Source organism: Bos indicus, chromosome 28 (assembly GCF_029378745.1).
Source record: "Bos indicus isolate NIAB-ARS_2022 breed Sahiwal x Tharparkar chromosome 28, NIAB-ARS_B.indTharparkar_mat_pri_1.0, whole genome shotgun sequence".
In the NCBI taxonomy this organism is placed as follows: Eukaryota; Metazoa; Chordata; class Mammalia; order Artiodactyla; family Bovidae; genus Bos; species Bos indicus.
The window spans coordinates 14048107-14057731 of record NC_091787.1 but is presented as its reverse complement, the minus strand read 5'-3'; the positions used below and the strand labels follow the sequence as shown (position 1 = coordinate 14057731).

At 40.4% G+C, this 9625-nt stretch overlaps 1 pseudogene; it reads right to left on the bottom strand.

The window, feature by feature from the left end:
• Positions 1 to 277: 277 nt before the first annotated feature.
• The window catches only part of LOC139180330 (histone-lysine N-methyltransferase SETMAR-like), a 32429-nt pseudogene continuing 23081 nt past the window's right edge, over positions 278 to 9625 (bottom strand).

The following is a 9625-nucleotide window of genomic DNA, read 5'->3' as shown; positions in this document are numbered from 1 at the left end:
AGCGCACCAGTATCCGGCAATGATACAACCTTTACATCTTTCTGCCTCCAGTTCCTTTTTTTTTTTTTTAATTGGCCACATCAAGTCTTAGTTGCAGCACACAGGACCTTGGTCGCACCATGTGGGGTCTTTCATTGCATCCCACAGACTCTCTGGTTGTGGCACTCGGGCTCAGTTGCTCTATGGCGTGTGGGATCTTATTAGGTTGGTACAAAAGTAATTGTGGTTTCAGACTGTAAATTTTAAATCATTATAACTAGGCTCAAACACATCTTTATTAATCAAAATAGGAACCATTAGAATCAACACATTTTTGTCAATGAGAAATAAGTTTGTTTATTCCTGTAGTGTAAATATCCATGCTTCGGGATTCAGTGGACTCTTGAAAAGCATTTTCTGCATTCTGCTGCTTATGGAAGCATTTTGTGTGCAAAAAGTTGCCGAGATGCTTGAAGAAGTGGTAGTAAGTTGATGAGATGTCAGGTGAATACGGAGGATGATGCAAAACTTTGTAGCCCAATTCAATCAACTTCTGAAGCATTGGTTGTGCGACCCGTGGCTGGGCGTTGTCGAGGAGAACTGGGGGCCCTTTCTGTTGACCAATGCAGGCTGCAGGTGTTGCAGTTTTCCGTGCATCGCATCGATTTGGTGAGCATACTTCTCAGATGTGATGGTTTCGCCAGGATTCAGAAAGCTGTAGCAGGTCAGACGGGCAGCAGACCACAAAGCAATGACCGTGAGTTTTTTTGGTGCAAGTTTGACTTTGGGAAGTGCTTTGGAGCTTCTTCTTGGTCCAACCACTGAGCTGGTCATTGCCAGTTGTCATATAAAATCCACTTTTTGTGCATCACAATTCCATCTAGAAATGGTTCACGGTTGTTGAGTGAACCAATAAGAGAACAACAATGAGAGAAGGTGACACTTCTAAATGATTTTTCTGATTTTTGGTCAGCTTATGAAACACCCACTTATTGAGCTTTTTAATCTTTTCTATTTGCTTCAAATGCTGAATGACCATAGAATGGTTGATGTTGAGTTCTTTGGCAATTTCTCATATAGTCCTTTCAATTGGTCATTGTCAACTTTTGACGGCCAGCCACTGTGCTCCTCATCTTCAAGGCTCTCGTTTCCTCTGAAAAACTTCTTGAACCATAACTACACTGTACGTTCATTAGCAGTTCCTGGGTCAAATATGTTGTTGGTGTTGCAAGCTGTCTCTGCTGCTTTCCCATCCATTTTGAACTCGAATAAAAAAATCATTCAAATTTGCTTTTTGTCTAACATTATTTCTATAATCTAAAATAAACATAAAATAAATAGCAAGTAATAAGTAGCAAAAAAAAAAAGAGAAAGAAATGCACATGAAAATCGTGTATAACATAACCACATTTATTTTTAAATGTATTGCAATATCAAACAGCGAATTTCAACAGTGCAAAACCAAGGTTACTTTTGCACCAACCTAATAGTTCCAGGACTAGGGATTGAACCCACATCCCCTGCATTGCAAGGCAGATTCTAAACCACTGGACCACCAGGGAAGTCCCAGCCTTCCAGTTCTGATGGAGAAAAGAGGAGCAGAGGGAGAAGCTGGGGTGCAGAGATCAACCACACCAAACCCCCCTTTTGGCCTAGTTTGCTTTCCTTTTCAGAATCTGATCTCCAGATAATCAGAGAGTTGCCTAGAACAAATGAAGACCGACTCTGTGCAAGACCTTGGTGATGCAAAGGATACAGAAAACAGAAAGTCAGGATCCCCACTCTCACAATGTAGTTAGGGAGGGAGTCAGAATGATTGCAAGATGATATTTTTAAAAATGGTAGAGAATGCGGACTTTCCCTGGTGGGCCAGTGGTAAAGACTGTGCTCCCAATGCTGGAGGCCTGGGTTCCAATCCTGGTCAGGGAACTAGATCCCACAACTAAGACTGCCGCAACTAAGATCAAGTGCAGCCAGAAAAAAGTGGTAGAGAATATATAACTGATTAACTTTGCTGTATACATGAAACTAACACAACATTGTAAATCAACTATTCTCCAAAAAAATTTTTGTTAATATTATGAAAGTATTTCACTGTATAGCAATTCAGCTAAGTGATAGCTCTGATGCTTTGGATTAACTTTTTGTTGTCTTTTCTGCTGATTAACTTCTCCTTTACATTTCTGCCACCTCAAAAATGCATTAAAAAGGACATTTAATGAATAAAATTATGCTGTTCACCTGAAACTACCACAACATTGTTATATTGGCTTTGCACACATGCTAAGTTGCTTCAGTTGTGTCCCACTCTTTCTGACCCAATGGACTACAACCCACCAGGCTCCTCTGTCCATGGGATTCTCCAGGCAAGAATACTGGAGTGGGTTGCTGTGCCCTTCTCCAGAGGATCTTCCTGACTCAGGGATCGAACCTGTGTCTCTTACATCTCCTGCATTGGCAGGCAGGCTCTTTAACACCAGCACCACCACGAAGTCCTATATCAGCCATCAGTTCAGTTCATTTCAGTCGCTCAGTCGTGTCCAACTCTTTGCAACCCCATGAATCGCAGCACGCCAGGCCTCCCTGTCTATCACCAACTTCAGGAGTTCACTCAAACTCATGTCCATCGAGTCAGTGATGCCATCCAACCATCTCATCCTCTGTCGCCCCCTTCTCCTCCTGCCCCCAATCCCTCCCAGAATCAGGGTCTTTTCAAATGAGTCAATTCTTCACATCAGGTGGCCAAAGTATTAGAGTTTCAACTTCAGCATCAGTACTTCCAATGAACTCCCAGGACTGATCTCCTTCAGAATGGACTGGTTGTATCTCCTTGCAGTCCAAGGGACTCTCAAGAGTCTTCTCCAACACCACAGTTCAAAAGCATCAATTCTTTGGTGCTCATCTTTCTTCACAGTCCAACTCTCACATCCATACATGACCACTGGAAAAACCACAGCCTTGACTAGACGGACCTTTGTTGACAAAGTAATGTCTCTGCTTTTTAATATGCTGTACAAAATGTTTTTGGTGTTAAAAGATAAAAATAAATTTTAAATAATAAATAAACAAAGATTAAAAACAACAAAAAACAAATAAAATTACATATTATTTTTTAAATGGTAGATAAAATGAACTCTCTCAGAAATATGATTTTTTATGGAAGTCCAGATGCAGTATAATGAGGGCTCTCATGTCAGACATATGACATGAAAGGATCAAATCCTTACTCTGTCACTTGCAGGTCCTGTGACCTTAAACAATTAATCAGCAACTCTGTGTCCAGACCATCATGAGAATGAAATATGACAATGCACAGACAGTCATCACATGGTACCGGGCACACAGTCAGCACTCCACTAATACTAGAGTTAATAACTGTACTGAAAGCAACTATACTCCAATAAAAATTAATTAAAAAAAAAAAAACAGAGAAAACCATAACTGTACCAATATCCATAGTATTTGTCATACTACATGAATAAAGACAACAAAATAGAAAAGATAGGGGATAATTCATGGACTAGTCAGTAATCTAGTTCTATTAGAATCTGTATGATTAATGGACGATAAGTTGAAAAATTATTGGGGAGGGTGCTGAGAGTCGGGGGCTTTCCAAGTGGCTCAGTGGTAAAGAATCCACCTGCCAATGCATGAGACGCAGACTCAACCCTTGGGTCAGAAGATCCCCTGGAGAAGGAAACGGCAACCCACTTCGGTATTCTTGCTTGAAAATTCCCATGGACAGATAAGCCTGGTGGGCTACAGTCCAGGGTGTCACAAAAGAGAACTGACTGAGCACACACTGAGAGCTGGACTGAGGAATCTGCACTTAAATTTTATTGTACATGATAAAGGGTCAGTAAAACTTTGGTGACTCGATCTGAGCTGCATTTTGGGAAGATCAAGCTTGATAGTTTCTGCTAAAGTTTGAGCAGATTAAAAAAAAAAAACAAACATTGAGTGTGGTCACCGGACCTGGGCCGTCAGGATTCTGCTCCCAGGATCTCCTTGTGGTCTCATCCCTGGGGATCATTTCCCTCCAAAGTAGGCAGCAACTATTTTTCTGGAATGATGCAAAGGCCTCTTTCCCCTTTCCTACTCTGCTATTTTTTGGCTTACAGAGTCACTAAATGTAAACATCCTTTAAAAAGATCCCAAGCCAATTTATTCCAAAGAGTAAGAGTTATCTAGGAATTGAAGGCCCATCAAGATAAGGCTGCTTCCAAGTCATAGTCTGCAATATCTTTGCCCAAGTTTTGGGGGAACCAGGTCACCAACACTGGCTTTTCACATTTCTCATTATCTTATGTAAGAGGCTAGTTTTTCAAGTTTGTTGACACATGAAGCAAATAAGCTGTTGGAGAAGTCTGTTGCAAAACTGGAAACAAAATGTATCTCAAATATTTTATAACCACTGAGAATCAGAGGTTGGGAGGTGGCCCAAAAATTCCTGCTTCCTGTTGAAAGCACACTCAGCTCAGTGGGATACATTTGTCTGGTTGTGATATGTAAATGATCTCTGATCGGTATTTACACTTGAAATTTTCACTGATTCCTGTTATTTCAGACCGCATACGCCCACACAACTATGGTTACTTGGAATCTTTGACTGGAATACATCAGGAGTAATCGGGCTGGTATGCCATCTTTTGTTGATAATTGGAAACTTTTGGATGCAACACAAGAAGTTAACAGATTGCCCTGAACCTAGCCATATGTTTGAGGAGTTGTAGCAACAATAATTTTCTGCATATTTCTAGCTGGAACTCAAGAACTTTGTGACTACTGCATAGGTCTAGCCCTAATGGTCTCCAGAATAGTATTTCAAAAACAGAAACAAGATCCTTGCCTAATAAATTATTCATAGACCTGGTTGGGACCCCATATTTCACAAGACCTATTCAAAAGGCCTTTCTTTTATTAAACTACAGTCAGGCCTCGGGGCAAAGATAAAGGTTTCCATTGCAAGGCAAATCAAACACCCCCACGCAATTTATCATGTGTACTGATTGAAACTGGAGGACTCAATGGGATGTTAAATATTTTCCACATCTGATTATAAAAGTGAGAGAAGAAACACAGATGGAGATGATTGTATTTTGGATGAATCTGGGAAAACAAGGAGGCTTATATTTTAATATATCATATTTTCCTCCCCTAAATACTACTGATTCCCTGGTGGCTCAGATAGTAAAGAATCTGCCTGCAATGTGGGAGACCTGGGTTCGATCCCTGGGTTGGAAAGATCCCCTGGAAGGGGGCATGGCACCCCACTCCAGTATTCTTGCCTGGAGAATTCCACGGACAGAGAAATACTATTGAAAGAGTTGTTTCTCTAGAAAAATCTATTAGGTAAAAACTAGTCAGTCAAGATGAGGAGGCAAATTTGATTCACAGGATAGAGAAACAAAAATCTAATTAAACATCAAGGATAAACACAATAAAAGCTTTAAAAATACCCCCAATACTGAGTATACATCAGAGATAGCAAATTTATGTAAAGAAAACATGGTGTATAAATTACTCATATGTGAAATAATAGTATTATCAATATCAGTTCAATTCAGTTCAGTCGCTCAGTCGTGTTCAACTCTTTGCAATCCCATGAATTGCAGCACGCCAGGCCTCCCTGTCCATCACCAACTCCAGGAGTTCACTCAGACTCGTGTCCATCGAGTCAGTGATGCCATCCAGCCATCTCATCCTCTGTCGTCCCCTTCTCCTCCTGCCCTCAATCCCTCCCAGCATCAGAGTCTTTTCCAAAGAGTCAACTCTTCGCATGAGGTGGCCAAAGTACTGGAGTTTCAGCTTTAGCATCAGTCCTTCCAATAAACACCCAGGACTGATTTCCTTCAGAATGGACTGGTTGGATCTCCTTGCAGTCCAAGGGACTCTCAAGAGTCTTCTCCAACACCACAGTTCAAAAGCATCAATTCTTCGGCGCTCAGCTTTCTTCACAGTCCAACTCTCATATCCATACATGACCACATGAAAAACCATAGCTTTGACTAGACGGACCTTTGTTGGCAAAGTAATGTCTCTGCTTTTGAATATGCTATCTAGGTTGGTCATAACTTTCCTTCCAAGGAGTAAGCGTCTTTTAATTTCATGGCTGCAGTCACAAAATATTAGATGAAGTTAAAAAAGGCCAGGATGGTGAAAACCTTAACTAGGCTTTGGTAGGACCATAACTTGGTGGAAGGGAGGGACCATGATTAGTCTAGAGACCTTAAGACTGAAAAACCAGAAATGAAGCTTCCAACCTCACTTTATCACCAACAAGCTGTGTAATATTATTCTTATTCTCTCTAATTTCACTTTCCTTCTCAGTAAAATGAGGAAGCCAGCAACAGACACGTGAAAATATACTCATCATCACTAATAATTAGAGAAATGCAAATCAAAATTACAATGAGATATCACCTCATACCAGTTAGACTGGCCATCATTAAAAAGTCTACAAATATTAATAACATATGCTGGAGAGTGTGTACAGAAAAGGGAAACCTCTTACACTGTTGGTAGGAATGTAAATTGATGCAGCCAATATGGAGAACAGTATGGAGGTTCCGCAAAAAACTAAAAATAGAATACCATATAATCCAGCAATCCAACTCCTGGGCTTATATCTGGAATTCAAAAAGATACATGCACCCTAATGTTCACTGCAGCACAATTTACAATAGCCAAGACATGGAAACAGCCTAAATATCCATCAACAGATGAATGGATAAATGTGATACATATATATCTACAATGGAATACTATTCACTCATAAAAAAGAATGAAATAATGCCATTTGCAGCAACATGGATGCACCTAGAGATTATCATATTAAGTGAAGTAAGTCAGAAAGAGAACAACAAATGCTATATGATATCACTTATATGTGGAATCTAAAATACAACACAAATGAACATACCTAAGAAACAGATGGTAATGAATCCGCCTGCAATGCAGGAGACCTGGGTGCGATCCCTAGGTAGGGAACATCCCCTGGAGGAGGGCACGGCAACGCACTCCAGTACTCTTGACTGGAGAATCCCATGGACGGAGGAGCCTGGCAGGCTACAGTCCGTGGGGTCGCAAAGAGTCGGACATGACTGAGTGACTAAGCACAGCACAGCAAGAAACAGAAATAGACTCACAGATAGAGGAACAGACTTGTGGTCGCCAAGGGGAAGAGGGGATTGGGGAGGGAAAGATTGGAAGTTTGGGATTAACAGGTGCAAATCGTTATATATATGGGTTTCCCAGGGGCACTAGTGGTACAGAACCTGCCTGCCAATACAGGACATGTAGAATGGATAAAGAACAAGGTTCTGCTACATAGCACAGGGAATTATATTTAATATCTTGTAACAAAATAATGGAAAAGAAAAAAATGAGGCGACAAGGCTGTACTAATTTTACTCTCTCTACATGCTAAAATTCAAATTAAAAAAAAAATTCAACCTATTGCTCTCTCTTCATATATCTAGTCTAATTTCACATGAAATTAATGTACTTAAGAAAGTGAAGAGTAATATCATTAATAGGATTTTTTTTCATTAATAGGATTTTATATTGAAAATTTTCTGCAGACAAAAGGCTTCATTCAGTCTACCATCAATTCATGCTTTAATTCATTCAACAAAAATTGATTTCAAAGCCCAATGCCTATTGTGAGCCAGAATTGCAAACCTATACTATTCCATAAAAGGCTTTCCATATAAAATATAAAAGTGAACAGGAAAAATTACCTGCCCTCAAGGAGTTGATAGTCTAGTGGTAAAAACAGACACATAACCTGAATAAAGGCACAAGAAATGACAGAGGAAAACGACAGCAAGCTTTGGGAGAATGGAGAAAAGATATCCCTTCCTTAGAGGAGGAAGGCTTTCTAAAGGAGGTGACACTTGAGCTAAAGGATGAGGATTAGCTCTTGCAGGTAGAGAAGAAAAAGGGCCACAAAGTAGAAAAGAGTAGGAGCAGAAAGAATGACACACAGCTCACAGCTGCTGGACTGTAAAGCGCAAGATAAGGAACAATAGGACAGGAGGTAAGCGAGGACTAAGATCATGGAAATACTCAGTGTTTTACTTTAACCCAGATCTACTGATTCAGAATCTCTTGGGATGGGGTCTGGGGTTCTGTATTTTGAAAGAAATATTCCAAGGACTTCCTGGGTGGTCCAGTGCTTAAGATTCCATGCTTCCACTGCAGAGGGCGAGGGTTCAATCCCTGGTCAGGGAACTAAGACATCACATGCCAGGTGGTATCGCCAAAAAATGAAAAATATTAAATCCCAATATTTCAGATCCACCTAAAATTTGAGAATCATTTGTATTAAGTGCTTTTCCACCCATTATTTTTACTTAATTTCCACTACAACACTATGAGTTATGCGAGTTGGGTTCAAGGAAAGATTTCTTTCCCTAGGAGAACTGATGAGAACAACATAGATGTTATGCACTGAATAAACACTGGGATAGATGGATAGACAGGAGTCTCAGGAAAAGAGAATAAAACTGGGAAATGGGTGCCAGAAATACGTTTCAAAGTGGAGATTTAATCTCTAAAAGGTAAAATATCCAGGCCACAGACTGGACAAAATCAGATATAATGAACACGAGCAGTTGAAACATCTCCTAAAGCCTCAGTTTCTATTCTGTGAAATAGGAATAGTAAAATCTTTGAAAGACTGTGTAGACTGAGGCATTTGCCCTACTTTCAAGCTAATAGATCAGCCGGCCATATGATAGTAGACAACTACTATCTTATGACAGTAAGATAGTAGTTTATCTACCTTCTAATTCTTATGATAATAGAAGACATAAGATTCCTGGGTCAGCGGCAAAGGACAGTTTATGACTTACAGCAACAGCAGTAGCCAGAGAATCAGCATTTTTGTGCTAGCTCCTCAAGTCCCACTTCCCATATGGAGATGCAAAGAAAGTTCTGTTACAAAAGAGGAGCCCTGAGTTTAAGGAACACGAATCAATAAACACATCTGTCCTTTATTCTGATAGGAGATACATCTCTATCTTCCAAGGTTTCTTGTTATATAAACATCCTTCAAAACTTAGTCTGGAACAGGGTGGAGCCAGTACCTTGCTCACAAGAAATGCAGAAATGTGACAAGAGACACTCAGAGAACTGTTTCCTCATAATAGAGACCTCAGAAGGAAATGGCAACCCATTCTGGAAAATCTCTTGGATAGAGGAGCCTGGAGGGCTACAGTCCATGGGGTCACAAAGAGTTGGACACGACTGAGTGATTAATCACAGCACAGCAATGATTTAACAGTTAAATGGTTTAAAACATACAAGTTATTTGACAAAGTGTTCCGAATGCAGAAATAAGTCAGTAAAAGTGATGCTATTATTAGTGTTATAGTAACTGTCATTTGGGGTTTTGTTGCTGCTATTACACATTACTCACATTACAGCTGGCTTATGGTTTACCCACCAGCCTCTAACTCACCTTGGTCAGGAAGAGGACTGATCCAGAAACCAAGAGCAGCATGGATTCTGCAGTGGAGCTAAATGGCCATGGCTGGGGAATGGGGAGTAAAAAGGGAAGACTGCTGCTGCTGCTGCTGCTAAGTCGCATCAGTGGTGTCCAACTCTGTGCAACCCCACAGATGGCAGCCCACCAGGCTCC